This window comes from Manis pentadactyla, chromosome 8 (genome assembly GCF_030020395.1).
Source record: "Manis pentadactyla isolate mManPen7 chromosome 8, mManPen7.hap1, whole genome shotgun sequence".
Taxonomy (NCBI): domain Eukaryota; kingdom Metazoa; phylum Chordata; class Mammalia; order Pholidota; family Manidae; genus Manis; species Manis pentadactyla.
The window spans coordinates 14,284,810-14,302,845 of NC_080026.1; the positions used below are offsets into that span (position 1 = coordinate 14,284,810).

The 18,036-nt window shown below is 39.5% G+C and overlaps 1 protein-coding gene across 10 annotated transcripts in view; it reads right to left on the bottom strand.

The window, feature by feature from the left end:
- Positions 1-18,036, bottom strand: part of PKP4 (plakophilin 4) — a 217,872-nt gene that overhangs the window by 166,347 nt on the left and 33,489 nt on the right. The gene's annotated exons all lie outside the window — the stretch shown is intronic.

Here is an 18,036-nt window from a genome sequence, read left to right on the forward strand (position 1 = left end):
GGCACAAAGCCACTGAATAAGCTGCTTCCCCAAAGAAGTCTTTTGTTCCACAGTTGGCACTAAAAATGTCAGAAAGAATCAGTTTTCATTTTCAATCTTCCTAATTAGGTAACTTGTTTCTTCATAGGTGAAGGTTTTGACATTCTTAAAGGAAGAACTTAGGAAAATAACCACAAGTCAGAGAAGTAACATTCCATTAGCAGGAGATAATACAACTTACGTCACAATGTGGTCAGGCTGGTATTTCTAAATTCTCAGCTACAGATCTAGTGTACAACGGAAGTGTATTCTTAACGAGATCTTAGTAAGTCAGAGCTATGATTCCCACAATAATCTAGAAAGTTGTTATCAAAGTCTTGATTATCTCTCAATATATTGAAATGTCACCTGTTCAGATTAAATGGTCAGGAAAATGAAGAGTAGATTATTCCACGTTTTAAAGATGTTTTTTTACTGCTGCTAATAAAAATATAGGTATCTGTGCACTGACTTAATGGATCGATCAAAAGCAGCACTTACTGATTCTAAAACAGCATGGTGGAATACCTCAAACATGAACTGTTTCTATCAATTTTGTTACTTTAAAAAATTTTGCTTACTTCTTCATTTATTCAGTATGCAAAGATAACCATCAAACTGCACTAATTACAAATTCAGAATCTGAATTAATGTGACATAACCAAATCACAAAAAAATTAGTATTTTGAGTTTAAATATTATCTCTAGATATATTTTGTGTCATTTTAATTTGGGGGATGTGGAGGAGACTTGCCTCTATTAATCTGAAGATCATTAAGTGTGATTTGAAGTTCACTGACAGGTTGAAAGGGTATGGTCACATTTCTCTTAAATACTGCAGAGAACCTACCTGATGCCCTCTGAAACGTGGGGCATTCACCACCGAAGTATGGCATTACGGAGTATAAATAAGTAATGACTGATAAATATTTAGAACTCTGGCAGAGCAAATAAATAGAACACGTTAGATGACTTTCCACAGCCACCCAGAATCTCTCTACAATTAAGGTAACAGTGTGAGTACAATGTCCAATCAGCCTAAGGATTATAAAGGCTGTGTCAAAAGTACCATCTGTCCACATCGAAGTACGTAACCTCATAACTCATAAGAATTACAGCAGCATATATAATTTTAAATATCAGAGGTATCATGAAAGATAAGACATTTAATTTAACATTTGTAAAGATGGAGCAAGCTGCCGCCCTGATGGGGTAAGGAGACACTGAGGAGGCAATCTGCTCGTTTCAAAGCCTAACAATTCTCTCCTCTTTGAGTCACTACTACACCTCTGAAAGCAGCTGGATCTCTCAGTATCAATTTTCCACCTATATATCAATTAAATACTATTAAAAACCACATGCAAAAATATCAGTGGGAATTAAGAATTGCCTAGGTCATACAGGGGTTTCTAACTTCTCCCTGGAGCCTTCATTTCTGTTTTCAAGGATGTATATGAAATGTCTAAGGGTGGGAACAATGGCTGTACCCACAGGAGAAAGGCAGCAGCCACCCTGTTGTAGAGAAGCTCACCACGGGGAACACTGTGCTTACATTACCCTGCAGCCAACTGGCAACACAGATTTAGAGAGCTTTCCCTCGTAGTAGTCCACATTCAAGTTCTATGGCCCCCAAGGACCCCAACACCACTCTCCTATCAATTGCTTAATACAAATATTGCCTGTGCTCTTCTGATATCTGTGAGAGAAACAATAGTTTGCACAGCACAAGAACATCAACGTTTACTTCAGTAATCTGATGGGCAAGAAAGAACTGAAAATACTAAACTAACCAAAGAATCCAAGAGTCTGTTCCTCTGTCAAGGCCCCAAATTCCTTACTCAAAGAAAGTAGTTTTTCAAATGGAGCAAGTTAAACAGGGATTGGAGCTGGGAACGTGTCAGATGAAACCCATCTGACAGACTTAGGTGGGAGAGACTCATGTTGCCATAACTGAGTCCCAGCTTCACAGTACGCTGTTGCTCCTCACCACTGTGATATCTAAACCAGCTGGCTTCCAATTTACTTTCGACTAACAGCTGCCACGAGCAGCTACTGAAATTACATCACAGCGAAGCCACTCCATTCACAGCATAAAGTTCATCTTCATATCTTCACAGTGGTCAGCCACATAGAAAGAAATGCTGAGAAACATACAGGTTTCTCTCCTTGAATTCATGTATGCTGGTTCAGGATGTGATACCAATCATTTATGGATCAGTATGTCTGCACCCCTGCAAAATATATGGATGATAAATGTACAGAATATGAAAACACTCAAGTGATGGGCATGTCCCCTCAGTAAAAGCAAAAGGAAGAACAAAACAGTCTATGGTTGGATGGAACAGGCTTTCTGCTGCCCCAGGCAATCACTTACCCGTATGCCACCCTGACTTTCTGTAACTCCATGCTGTTGCTCGTGAGGGAAAAGCTGGGGCAGTAACTCACAAGACTGTCCTTTACAGTGAGCACAACAACCCTGAAGAATGGCCACAAACTAACTACGGTGCTTTTAGAAAACACTTAGCAGTTCTTTTATTAAGCACTTCTGATTTATCATTCCTAGTCAAAAATAAAATATTCTAACCAGAAGTTGGCTGGCCCGTCCACCCTAAAAGTATACAAGATGAAATTACATCTACAGGAACTTCTTGGCAACATTTCACAGAAGCATTTTAGTCAGAAGGAATAGGGAAAAGTTCTCCTCTCACAGTCCTTTCCTATTCTCTTCACGGTTTTACAATATTCTGATTCATAAGGTTTTAAGACATAAGAATAAATCTTGAAGAGATGACTATGTCAGTCCTTGATCATATTTCAGAACTAATCACAAAACAAACAGTATTAAATACAGTAGACACTCTATCACTAAGGAAGCCCTTGTACCAAACAAGAGTAGTCAAGAGGCACTTCTGTCTAGAAAACACATGTATCTAGATATTTTTGCGGCTAAATTATGTGGTGGCAGCATATACTTGAGGACTAATAAAAACAAGAGCTTCACAGAACTCTAGAAATGAGAACTCTGAAGACCATTTAGTTGAGTGGTTTTCCAAATTCCTTATCTTGGCCTTTTTTAACTAAATAAACTCAATAATAACACCAATATATAAAAAAGTAAAAGCAGGAGCTACTCCCTCCTGGCCCTTCTTCATCTCCTCCAGCAGAAACACAGCAGCTTCCCTGAGGGAGGAAGATCATTTAACTTCAAGAGCTGCACCACGCAGACAGGGCTGGCGGCTCTGCGGACGCAACCTGCCCATAGCCTTGCTAATGGGCCTGCTGGCTCTTCAGGGCAGAGTTCTTTCCACCCTGGCATGCAACCAAAGCAGCACGATCCTAAAAGAAACACGCATTCGCTGTCAGCCAACTCAAAAGTACTTTCTTCCTACTAAACAGCCACTTTAAAATGTATATTTCACAGTATAGGTTTGAGAAAAAAAAGTTCGGATTTACTATTTTCCAAATGTTTTACTTAATGTTTCACAATGAGGACTGTGCACACTGAGTAGAAGGAAGTGCCTCTTGATATGTCAGGTCTTCCCCACAGGAGTTCAGGCTGGCAGAGAGGGGGCCACAGCCACCTTTGGTGCCCCCTTGCCCTGCGCCTGTACGAACCGGTACTCGCCCTCTCCCTGCGCTTGCTGCCCCAGGACCTGGCATGCTCCCTTTCCAGCTCTGTGTCCCTTGCCTCCTACTGCTGAGTCACTTACCTGAGAGTCCTTTTCGACCTTGACCCCCTGACACCGGCCAACCCCTTACAGTCCCCTGTGGCCCTCATTCCTTTTCCGCTCACCCGCTCTGCTTTCTTTTCCATCTTGACACCTACCACTGCCCTATCAGTCTGTCTCACCCCTCTCATCTCAAACAGAAGCTACATGAGTACAGTAGAGACACCGTTCACCTCATTCATCGAAAGCACCAGCTAGCAGCATGGTACAGGAGGGAAGACCTGGGCCTCAGGAAGCCCTGGTCACAGGACTAGAGTCCAATTTTCTGATTGTTGACTCCTGAGCTCCAGGAATTCCTAGGTTTGTCTGTGGTTTTCCTGGTAGGTCTGCTTGTGGGTTGGGGGTGGAGGGAAGACTCTTTAGGCTTGGCTGATCACTTCTAGACTAACCACTAAAAATACGGTTCTGGAGCCCTGAGCTCAGTCTCAATTTTCATGTTTCTGCGCCATCAACAAAGTGTCCTTCCAGACAGTCAACCTGAGCATGGCTACAGCTGAATTCATCATCTTCCTAAACCCAGGTGGTTTTACAGTACCTTTTTTTTTTTTATCAGTATCTTGTTACTCAAAATAGTTATCTAATTCAGTCTTACAATATCCTCATGAGGTGAACAGAAGCAGTATAGAAATATTTCACAAGCTAGAGTTTGTGAAATCATGGCATCAGAACCAGGAGAGAAGTGGAACTTACTCTTAGTATCTACCTGCAAACACTACTCTGCTTTTCTGTCCATTTTCCCATGTGGAAGCCGCATCTGTGTGAACACAAATACGGTCAGGTAGCTTAGTGATCTACAGCCACTCAGTTTGGTATAATCAGCAAGACAGTCATCAAAAACCAAGTTAAAAGAGCACTGGAATTACCAGAAAATGTAATGCAATGTATTCAATATTCTGGGAACTATCATAATAAACCTGGTTAAGATGCAATAATAAAGAACTGGAAATTCCTGTCAATTTTCAAGAGTATAAAAATAGTATCTAACTTGCTGTACACTTATATTCTATATTACCTAATAAAGTCTTAAAAATATGTACATTTAGAAGACTGTAAGGCCACTTGGAATAATGAACCCAAATAATCTCCAAAGGAACTTTTTTAAAGCTAATATTACTTATTCTAATAAATAACTAAGTAGTACTAACAAGTAAGAAAAAAGTGAAGGCTTAATTTTATGTTTAACTTGTCTTCCGCTCTTGCTAGAATGGCTAAATTACCAGGGAGATAACTCAGAAATACCAGCATGAGAAGCAGAGATAGTAAAGACAGTAGTCAATAAACCAGATAACTCTCAGATATTGAAAACAGGATCAAATTTTCAAGAAGTAATTCCATTATTTTGGGGGAAAATGGGCTGCTTGTACATTCATTTGCTCATTTCAGCATTTCCTGAGCATCCACTATGTATCAGGCATTGGGTCATACTTTATGGAAACCTATTTATATTGAGTTTCTAATACTGATGCAAAGCTAGTAGTATAAAAGTCTTTTCAATGTTCCACTCAGCACCTCTCACATTATTAAAGAAAACTAGCAAATGTATATTTGGTCATTTATCAAGTAATACCAGTCATACTGTCAGCACTACATACATTCAAATCAACATAATGCAATATCCTGAGAACAGCAAGAAAGAGAATATGGCTAAAAAGCAACTTAAATATAACTTGTGAACCATAAAATCTATGGGACACTTTTCTTACCTTTTATGTTCTCTCGTACAATGAGTTTGAGAACTCATGATATTTGAAAATCATAACAGATCATTCCTAATCTAGACTTACTAGATTATTAATTTACTAGAATTCAGTGATTCTAAAAGTGTAATTTAGTAGAATCAGCACCATCCCAGACCTACTTCATCAAACACTCCGGGAGTGCAGCACCGCGATCTGTTTTTAGCAGTCCTTCTGGGTGATGCTGATACATGCTTAAGGCTGAGAACCATCCCCAAACAACAAATCAGGGGTAATATAAAAAAAAAAAAAACAGAGGGAAATGCATTTGGGTTTATATTTTAGAAAATTTTATAATCAAAACACTAAAAATAATAATTTCTTAACTATAGAAATACTGCTATATTTAAAAACTACCAATAATTAACTCAAAAGTAAATGAGGGGTATAGACTTTGCCCAGCTGCTAAAATTTCCAGTTAAAAAAATAAGAGGTGTTTAAAATATTTGGAATGTCCAAAATTTTAATGTAAAACTTCAGGGACAAATGTTAAGATTTCATTTTTGAAAGAACAATTAAAAAAATTACAAGTGTATCCTCACTAAAAAATATGATTTTCTAAAATATTAATTTATATGGGAGAATATCTTTTCATTTTACAAAAATATTCTTTATAAAATTACTTATGGGATTTACTTTTAGTAGCAAGTTCCCTTGTCAGCCATTGAACTATTTGTTTATAAGTCATCACAGTATTTTTGAATCCTAGAAGGAAGAATCAAGGGAATCTGCGGCTAAAGTGTTAGAGTCAACTACCAATTACATTAAATATAAAACAAATCAAAGATAAAGTATCACTGAAATTCCTTTTGACGTATCTTCTACATGAGTTGACATGCTTCTATGAAATATCAGAAGCATAGCAAGTATATAGTTAACAACTTGAATACTCCTTATATCATCTGACAAATGTCACTTCCAGGAGCATTTCCAATTGCTTCACATGTGTTATGGCTCAGTTTTAATTAGGCTGAAGAATTCCTATGAAGGGAGGTTCTAACTGGATTTCTGCAGAACAGATGTGGATAGCAAAGCCAGGAGAGGTGTAAGATAGGCCTCAAGACTTCAACACTTCTCACCAAGAATTCTCACAGCATTCTTAAATATATAAATAGAAGACCACAGAGCAGAAAGGCTCAAAGATTTGTGCCAAAACTTTATTTTAAAAGAGGGAGAGCTTACTATTATTTCCTTGCATGAATGTCTACTTTTATTCTTATGAACACCATCTCTAACACACTATAGAGGTTGTACCATACATGACCAAACATTCTGTATTACCATTAGCATGTGAGTTAACACAACTCTGTGATCACCTTTTGTGTCTTAGTGCACCTGGGTATTTCTCTAAAGGGTAGTGGTGCCTTGCAAGTGTTGTGTTTGACATGAGACTAGCCGGCTGAGGGGCTGGAGAGAAGTCTGGTGGTGGCAGCTGTGCTAGAAGTGACTGCAGTGACCCACGTGGAAGATGTGCCGCAGACTGAAGCATGCTGAAGGGAGGGGTGATGAGGAGACATTTCAACTGCAGACCAGATGGGACTTGGCGACAGGTAAGACGTCAGGGAAAGAGCAGACGCAAGAACTGAAGGTGAGGCATTCTGCCATGGAATTTTAAGGCTCAAAGGGACTTAACACACAATTCAAACTAAGGTTTCCAGCTCAGGGCACTAGCTTCTCTGAGAGATTTTTGGGAACCTCCTACACTAGGTATAGGAAGATATAAATCTCAGTAGAAAGTTGAACCAGAGTTCTTATGGACCCTACAAAGGCAGAGATTTGGGTTCTAATGGATCCGGGAACCACTAATATGTCTACTACCTTGTTTCCAAGAATCATCTTCAAGATCAGTGCTAAGCTGACATCATCAGCCAACCTGGAGTATCCCCATTCCTAAAATATGGCTGCTCTTATGTACTCGCTAACATCTTGATGTTTCACTAGCAGTCTTCTAAATCCATGTGGATGGTCAACTCTTCACCATGAGTGCAGTAAAGCAAAGTCAAATAAATGGCTTCCATTTCACTCTACTTTCCTTTGCTAGGAACTTTCATCCCTGGGAGAACCTCAGTGAGACCGTAAGTTAGCCTTTTTGGTGCAAATACTGTCCAGACCTGCCCAATGCCAACCACCATTGCTCTGAAGTACGTATTTGGGAAAGCCCCTGAGTGATTACAGATGATCCTGTAGTCTTAAAAATACTAAGGTCTGAAAAGTTAAGAGGGAAGATCAAGGTCACAACCTGCTTCAGGCAAGAAAATCTTACCTAACCGAACTTGTACACAGTGAGGCTGCACATTGTGGAGTGGACAGCATGAAAATAAATCAAAACCAACACACTTTATAGAGAGATTGAAAATAACCATTGTACCTTTCACAAAGTTCTAAAACTGAGTTCTGCTCTCATTGAAGTGTTTAAATCTGCTCTTCAACAAAACACAACATCATACGGTGAGACAGGAGTGGCAAAGTCCTGGTGCATAGCCAGTTGACTGGCACTGAAGCCACGCTCACTCCAAGTGAGTTCAGTTAGCCGGACCTGTGCTGTGGATGGGTCCCGGCAGAGCAGGCAAGCAGCTGCCACATGAGAACCTCAAGCAGGGTGGCAGTGTGGGGCAGGGAGCGAGAAGTCTGTGAAGATGGACTAAAGCACACCTCTGAGTAATGTGGCATCTGTGGAATGCTGAGAAACAGAAGCACATAAACCACCCTGGCGTGTAGCAATTAGAAATAAAATGGTTCATTTTAAGTGACATCAGTGAATACCCAGAAAGGCCAAAAAGGCAGAGTTACAAGACAACAGTAAATGTTGGTTTTTTTTTTTTGTTCTTTCATTAAGTGAGGGGTTATCATTGGTGATGTGAGCAGTTTTGGTAACACATCTCAGAAGTCAAATAGCCCAGCTGAGGCTGCAGTCCAGAAGGCAATGGGGCCTGGTGCAGCCACGCAGGGAAGCCTGCCCCAGGGAGTGGTGTTTCCAGATTGCTGCTGGGCCAGGATCCTTCCTTGGAGAGTTTCGAAGATGCTTGTGGTCCTTGCCAAGTCTAATCTAAAGCCCATCTGTGCCCAGGTCTAGCAGCCATGCTAAATTTTCCTAGGTTTCTGTGGTCTCAGTTAAAGCAGTAGCTCTACAAGATGGCTCTTGGTTGGAGGCAGCCTCAAGCAGCAGAGTGAAAGCAGGGAGGCTGGGCATTAAGATTCTAGGCCTGTCAGGGCCCTCTGGTACCCATGCTGCCCAGAACAGGGCTGCTCACCGGAATGACTACATAGCTCCATATGTAGGTGCAACTGTCATAGCTGCTCATAATACACTTTTTCACTACTCCATGCCCTCTCCCAGACACCTACCTCTCTCCAAATTCCTTTCCCTCTAATATTAGAGTCTAAAATGTTCTCTTTTATAAGAAATCTTTTCTAATTACCAGAGAAGAAGGGAAATCACTACTTACAGTAGTCAACCTTTACAACTTTACCAACAAACTCCCATGGTTAAAAATATAAAAAATGCATTTGTCTTATCTTACTAGATTGTCTTACAGATTTATACTGCCAAGTATGAAAAAGTAGGGATATCTCCACATTCTACCTCTGCTATAAGAAGTCTATCTTTCCCTGCTTAATATATAGACAATAATGTTACCAAAAAATCCTTATATATTTGGTTAAAACACAAAGGAATATAAACTTTTATTATAACTGGTCAAGGATTTCCTTTCTTAACATTACTTCCTGCACAATTTTATAAATATTAACTAATATCAATGGCATTTGTAGAGAACAGACCACAGATAAATGGGAAACCTACAAATCAAGATCTCTGGATCCATTTATTGATCTATGTGGGGGGCACCATTCCTGGTACCCTGGAGAATAGAACAGTGAATCAGCAGCTAATTCATACCTCAAAGAAATCAAGTTCAGAAGTAAAAAATTAGACGTATGGCTATAAAAACATTGTCAAAAGGTATCTGAGATAATTACAAATAAAGCAGGAAGTGGTGTGCATATGCACATGTTGTGCAGGGGGACAGAGGGTGCTAAAGGTTAGGAACACCTTTGTGGAGGAAATACTTTTAGCAGGCTCTTAAAGGATGCAAAGCTCTTTACAGTGAGTAAAAAAGGGAATAAGATTCGTGGCAGAGTGAAGCGCATGGTCGAAAAGATTGGGCAACATACTGTCAGATGTGTAGAGAGCTGAAATCACTCCAGTTTGGTCACTCTGAGTGAAGACTCAAAGGCAGGGGGACAGCCCTAAATTCTGGGAAGTGCAAGGATGGCTGGTCTTTCAGATGAGGCCAAGACTTTTGACCCTGCCTGATGGACATCAGGGCTCCAGTGGAAATATCTGAGCATGAGAGTGACATCGTCACCGTCACATTTCAGGAAGACCACTTTAGCTACCACAGGAGGCTGACTGGAAAGACGAGGAAAAGAAGGTCTGGTTGGGAGTGTATCACAACAGTTCAGGCAGGAGAGAAAAACAGAAGTGGGAATTGTGCTGAGCCTTTAGGTTTGAGAACTAGTAGAGAAATAAGTCAATCAAACAAATAATAAAACTTGATAACTGACTGGACATGGGGCCATGAGGAGACAGATCAAGGATGAGCTATGGGTTTATGTCTGGTACCATTAATAAAACTAGAGAAAACAAGAGGAAGGGCCAGTGATGCGAGTTCAGTTCAGACCTGGTAGGTCACTCTGAGTGAAGACGGCCAGCAGAAGAATAGAAATGAACCGCTTCTGGAATGACAACTTCATCAGCTACAGGCTGCTGTTGTCTGGCCCAGGCTTAAGCCCCAGAGTGGCCAACACAAGAGCAGCTGCACATCCAGGGGGGCCCTGGGCTGACAACACAGGCTCAGCCTCACGCACGCTGTCGTGGACTTCGTGGCTGAAGTAAGCCATGCACTCTTCTTGGACGTACATCCATGGAAAAAGTGGAGGCCATTACTATCTGCAGGCTTGTATTTTTCCAGAGCATTGCTGCTAAGCTAAATAAGGACTGCATTTTCTGTTGCTCACGGAAACAAAGCATCTATATAAACAGGGAAGACTTTTGTGCCTTTTCTTTATAGAACCCAGGTTTTAATAAGGATGGGTTATCTTTATTTTTTACTATTATGCATGTTTACCATAGAACAAAAACATATTTGTAAGGCAAAAAATGAAGATTTCTGCATGCTTAATAATAGACCGTGACTGGTATAATCAACAAGGTTGTCACCGCTGGCAGTTTTCGGGGTGACTGTTCTTCTCTACAGAAGCAAGTGGGCTGACGGGGCCTTCTTGCCTGCCACCGTGCTGCGGGTGCGAGCACTGGGCCGCAGTTAGGATGTTCCAACTTCTGGCAGTCGGGAAAGAAATGACGGGAGTGTGAAAAATAGACTAATTAGGAAACAAACATGCAAGACTAGACTTCCCTGATTATTCATGAATGTAAAATGTAAGACAGACAAATTTACCTTATAGATTGTCCTTAAGATTGCCAACAACTTACTACTGAGGATGATTTTCATGACTACTTTAGCATGAGTATAATAATTAAGAACTTTCTAACATTTCTGTGAGATTACCATCTCATTTTCTGAAACATGTTACTGTGCATAATAACAGAATCAGAAATTGCAAATTCAAATCTGGAGAGGTGAGACTGATCCACTCATGTATACTGCTCTCTGAATTACAACTCTCTATGCTCTTTGTGCTCCAATATCCTTCATTTTATTCAACAAAAAAAATGGGCAAGGGCACTTTTTTTTACTTGGTCCAAGTATGACCAAATTTTTCTTCCCAGAAATATCTGAGCTCATTTCTAACCAAGTGGATGAAGAAGTAGGAAGACAGGGGCATGATTTCGGACACCTGCTTGAAGGCAGGCCACTGAGCTTTCAAACTGTACTAGGGTCAGTGGTGCTCTGCCACTCACACAAATACAAATCTCCTTCAGGCCAGTGGACACATGCCTGATTATTCTTTAGGATTATCAGAACACTGACTTCTGCTATTCTAGCTTAAATGCAGGCACATGTTAAATGATATCCAGCCAAAATGGAGTGGTGTTACAGATTCTCCAGAGCTAGAGACACAACTGGGTCACAAGGAACTAACTTCCCCCAAGAACAAGCTAGGAAACTGAGCAAGATGGGTCAATGGCGTGCTTCACTGACAGAAGGTACGGGATAGGGCAAGCCGCTCAGCAGGAAGGGTTCTGAGCCTGCTCTGGTTCAGGGTGGGCGCCCCAGTGGAACAATGCCCACCTGGGTTGGTGACTGGGCACTCTCAGGCAATGTACACATCTACAGTGCTTATGTAAAAAGGACCCCTTTTTTAATAAAAAAAAAAGTTCCATGGGTCATTTAGTCGTATGCTTTTAAAATTAAGCTTCACAAACTAGCCTTCCCCCCGATTAACCTCCATAATAAGTGACTCAAACATGTAGAGACGTTAAAGTAACTGCTCTTTTGGATCCTGGAGAGCACGCCTACGGCAGCCTTCCAAGCGGAGTGTCCCACTGTTCTTACTGCACAGGCTTCCACACCCGCTTTGGATTCAGGAGCACTGAAGTGATGCACTAGCCCCATGGGCTCAATCCCTGGGTGAGGCAGGGACCTCTGCTCTGTGGCCAGGGCTGTGAAGCCATCATCACCTGCTGTGCTGCAGAAAGTCATGCCTGGTCAGGAGAGGTGGGGCATCGAGATCCCCCCAAATCTCCCACCTCTAGAGAAAAAAATACTCACAACCCTCCCACTGCTGGCACAGGGGAAATAGCATTATCTGAACAAAAGGAGCAAGAGTTACATAAGAGCAAGGCAGAGTGGAATAAATTCTAGAACAGCCTATGACTGTTTTCCTTACCAATTTTTCTCCACAATTTAACATTGCAGAATCCCCAAATACTAGAAGCACCACCTTGGGGAAGATGGCTGTAGGGCCAACATCAGCACAGTAACTAGATTCCCTGTGACACTTGCCACTCCAGGAATGCTGAAAAGAAAAATGAAGCCTGAGAAACAAATTTACTTTTCACAATGTAATTAACATTTTTTGGAACAACATGAAAAACTGGTACCATGGTAAAATTCTGAAACAAAGTACTAAAATACAGAGCCCATCAGGAGAATGTACTGAAGACTAAAAATGTTTTTATATCTGAATAGTTTTTTTTGCCCATTCAAAATACCTTATGACTTCTAATTTCATATTCACATTCATATAAAAATGTGTGAAAAGATGTACATTCTGAATTCCCCCCACTTTTGCCCATCTTTACGTGGGCTTAAGGCAGTCATCCATTCATCATTTTCATTTTTTTATTTAGTCAGGAGCTAAGACTTGTTTTTTCCACCCTTCCCCATAATCCCTTCCTCTTTCTCTTTTTACCACACATAAGTTTTATAATACTTATAACATATTTGAGCTCTACCCACGCTTCCGTTTTGTTGATTTGTTTTTTGGGATTTTTGACTGAGTAGGCTATGTTTACAGATTTTTAATGTTGACACAGTATCTGAAATAAGATCTCGTCTCCATCTCATCTTTGAAAAGTTAATGCTATCATAGCAACATCAGCAGCCATCTGTTGAATAACTGCCAATGAGTCAGATAGTGCTGAGTACTTTACAAACATTATATCACTTTATCTTCAAGGCAAAACTCAGTTACACATTATCCCTGTTTCACTGCTGAGAATACAGATGCCAGAGAAGTTAAATAACTTGCCTAAGGTCACACACCTAACAAGTGACACATTCTGGATTTAAGCCCAGTTCTACCTGACTGCTAAGCTCTTCACCACCACCCTATCAGTTCCAGGAAAACTGGGAGACCATCTTCTAAAGCCATACTTTAAAGAATTGGAAGACCTTTTTTTTAAAACAGATAACTTCTCCACATAATGTAGCAGGGGGTGGAGGGGCACAGGGAAAGCAGTATAACAGAGAACACAGGTAGTGATTCTATAGCATCTTACTACGCTGATGGACTTGATAACGGGGGGAGTCTAGTAACCATAATGTTGCTCATGGAATTGTATATTAATGATATAAAAGAAAAAACACTATTAGAAGTACTGAGGTGGTGTGGTGGGGGTGGGAGGGTGGTGAGAGGGAGGGGGTGGATGGAAGAGTTTTCACTGTGTACCTTTTTATAGCATTTTAATTTTTGAACTATGTGACTATATTGCCTATTGAAAACAATTAAATCACATCAAATTTTAAGTGTTTAAAAATAAACAAGTGATAAAATAAAAAAAAAAGAGAAGAGATAACTTCTCTTCAATCAGTATTTATTTTCCCTGTATGATTTATATCTAGCACCAGGAAAGCAAAAGCAAAGGAATAAAGATGAGTAGGAGAGCAAGCAAGAGAAAGGAACTTGGAGCTGTAAACTGGACCAAGAGCCAAGGGAAAAGGAAGGATGCTCAAAAATGTGTGAATGCAAATAAATGTAGCCCAACACAAAACAGCAAGTTGGCATATCCCTGAGGCCCTTTAAAAAATGTATGCTTAAACTAATATCCACTTACGATAATGAAAGGTTAAAAAATACATACATCCACTTTTTTTTTTTAACATATGACTATCCCTAAAGGCTACACAGAAATCTACTGTATGATGTATTAATATAGTTTTCAATACTGTAAACAACTCAGCAGAAAACAATCTGTCTACTTGAGTGATTGCTGCCTTACAGTATACTAGAAGCCATGGGCCAAATGTACTTTTGGGATTTTTTTAAGGCTATTGCTGCCTTGTGCCACCTTCCTCTCCAGCACTGACCTCATCTGCAGGAGGGCCGACCATTCTTCCCAGTCTCCGTTAGTCTGAAAGGTACCATATAGTCTTAATAGTTTTATTCTATTACTTAAAAAGCATAACTTAAAAAAAAAAGAATGGCTACTTATTTCACCTTGAGTTAAAAAATACCAAAACCTAGAGGTAGGAATTATCCTGACCTCATTGAGAAGGAAATAGTTTCAAAGCAGTTAAAATATTTGCCCAGATTTAGAAGACAAGCAAATAGGAAAACAAACTTTTATTTGGTTTTCAAAAACCATAACTGTTTACTTACAAATTAAAAGAAGTGTTAAATGTATTTTACCTAAAATGAGAATACACAGTACCTCAAAAAAGTCTTTGCAGCTGGGGTTAGAAAGGTCATACTTAAAAATCTAAATAAAAGATAATGAAATAATGAAAGCAATCTACTATCATATTTTAAAGTGTTTTTACTATCTGTGATTGCCTGGTTCAAATATTTTATTCCAAAACAAATCATCCTTAATGTTATTAATCATCACTTCAGACATATCAGGTTCATAATTTGCTCACCTACTTTCAAATAACTAAGGTATATTTTAAGTTACTTATTCATAGTATTGAAAATAACTTTCTAGTTCACAGTATATTTTTGGCATAGTTGATATTTCAACTGAACTTCAGGTAAGACTGTATAAAGGTCACATTTTGTTTTTACTACTAAGTCTTTTAAACAGAATTCATTTCCCACTCCACAATTTAAAGAAACAATTTTAGTGCTGAGGTAAAATGATTTTCAGAATGCACATAATGAAAATATATAACCTCTTGTCCTAGAGTGCTAAAAACAGAGCAAAATGCCTAAAGTAGCATAATAGATGAGTATCTTGAGTTGAAGTATAATGAGAAATATGCTAAGTGCAAACAGCTTTTCTCTCTTCATCAGTGAATCATTTAAAGTTCCTAAATTTTAAAGAAAATGATCCAATTTTTATAATGGCAAGAATCTGCCTACTTCCTGAGTCTGAAAATGTCAGTCTCATTTTAAATGAATCTTGCACCCCTGGATTCCATTCCCTTCTTCCCAAAAGACCAAAAATGTTAGCAGTGCAATCAATAATCACACAGGAGATTAAAAGATTTAGAGAAAGGAACTACATGGGGCAGAGAGAAGGGAAGGAAGAGGGGCCGACGGTCAGACCTAGACTAGGGCTCCTGAAACATCAGGGAGCAGTGTGTTGGCAAGTACGTAGGTGTGCAGATCGGAACCACTGTCACCACAAGCGCTTGACACGTACAGGCACTAGAGACTTCCTGAGACCTTCTCAAGGCCCTAAATTTGCTAATAACATCACTGAGTCACCAACTTTACCTCCTGATGTGCAGGAGTGTCAGGGATTCACTCACTGCCCGGCTGAGGGCTCTTCAGGTGCTGTGACCCTGAAGCAGGCACAGAGAGCAGCCAGTCTGGAGCGCCATGACAGAAGGCTGGGAACACAATAAAACTCACTATCTGCGAGACTGACCATCACACAGAAAACGCTACAATGGGGCTGAAGCAGGGTGTGGGAAGATACAGCTACAGGGCCAAACAAAATTAAGGAAATGGAAAGATGAGACACATATTTCCAATGGAGGGTAAATAGCTGTACAAAAAGAAAGAAGACTACTTGGCTCATGGGTGAATGATACTTACATAGTCAAAATAATGCAAACAATGGATAGTGATCTAGATTTCTTAAACTATGATTTATCAGTTTAGGAAAATGGAAACAGGAAAGGAATGTAAGGTAGAAATTTTCATTTATATAATGAAAAGTAAATAGATGTCAAATACTAATGATTCAAGAAATAGTATAACCACATTATTTAGAAGTAAGAGATAAGTATCAGAAAAATCTAAAATAATTGAAAGTGTATGCCTCTGGGAAAAAGAGTGAGGAAAAGAGATTAACAACATTTAGTATATGCCTTTCAGTATTGTTTGACTTTAACCATATGCATATTAATGTAAAATAATTTTTAAAAGTTGAAACAGTAACCAACATTTAAAAAGTTTGGTAAAATAAAAAAAATTTTTAGATAGGGAGGAAATAAAGGAATGTATAAGGACTGCACATATGGCATGATTCCATTTTTCAAAAAGAACAAAAACCGAAATGGTATTTTTAAGTGGTGAGATTTGGGATAGTCTTTTTTATTTTTTTTATTTTTTTATTCCCTATTTTCTACTAAACAGGTATAACACTTTATAAGAAAAAAAGGTTAACTTAAAAAAATAAGCAGGAGGAAAGTGGTCAGCCAGAAATGGAACTTAAGACATAGGCATCAGAAAGATAAAAGGACACACAGAAAAAATAGTATCCTACTAGGCAAGGAAGACAAGAAACTTCCCCAAGGAATGAGAAGTCAATGGGGCCAGGTCCTGCTGGGCAAGCTGAGGTACATGGTAGGAGAGCAAGGGGACCTTCCTGAGCACGGCCTGAGCAGGGGAGCGTGGGGCTGAGCAGGGCCGCAGGGGGCGGGGCAGAGGACAGTGGCGAGGAACAGGAGACAGCACCCGATACCCACGGTGAAAGGTAACATGCTGGGAGCCCAGGCCAGCCTTCAGGAGGTAAAGGCAAGCTTCTGGCCTTGTTAAAGTCTAGGGAGAGAGATGTTTGCAGAGAAGAAGCCAGTCGAGAGGAAGTAACTGCAGGTAAGGGAAAAAGATGACTTCCCAGTTAAAAAAAAAAAAAAAAGGAAAAGACAATTTAACTTTGCATAAATCAATTTTTTTAGCTTTCAATTTTTACGAACCTTTGTTCCTACTGAGTATCTGATTATATTCTGCAATTTGGTACAATGAAAACAAAGTAGCCATGATGACTCTGGCCATTCTTTATAGATTTTGACAAAATCTGAATCCTAATGGTTAAAAGAGAAGAATAGTATATTACTATCATGTTACTCAAAAGTTACCATTATTCACAAGAACACTTACTTTAAAATAATTACTCTATAATGCTAATCAAGTTGATTAACAGGGCTGGAATGCCTGAAAACATTTTCAAAATAAATGGAGTTTTAAAATTACAGTTACGTTTTAAAGCCAAAGGTAAGGTCTTAAATTTTACTTAGTAAGTACTTAGGGAAAAAGCAAGAGGCAGAACAGTATGTTTGGTATGACCGTTATAATTTTGGAAGTGTTGAAGAGTTGGTACTTCTAACGTAGGCTGCGTATTATAATTTCCTAGAGAGCTATTAAGAATACCAATGTCTGGGTCCCACCCCCAGTGATTCTGGTTTATTTGGTCTGGAACACGGCCTGGATATTGGGATTTCTGACATCACTCTCTGGCCCATCACTATGCAATGATTCTTGTATAAAGGAGAAAGATATGAGAGGTTCACAATTTTTTGTTTCTTACTTTGCACATTTCTGTATTGTCTGACTTCTGAAATAGTGCAAATGTGCTATCCTTATATTTTAAATACAATTTCTATGAAAAATTATCAAAAGGAATAATACTTCTTTCTAGACTTTAAAATGATTTAGGTAGAGAAAATACTTTTTGAATTATGTCACAATGCTCACTTTTCTGTTAGAGGGTATATTTAGAGAACATCAAATTCTGTGCACTTGGAGTATGAAGGTAAGAGGCAGTGCGGGCACATCTGAGCAGGAGGAAAGGTTTTAGACAGATCTTGAGGGGCTTCCTATGCCCCCAGAACACCCAACTCAAGTGTTCGAACTTCGCTCAATAGGCAACTTCAGCCACTTGATGACTTTTAATCAGGGCAATGACATGATGTGGACTC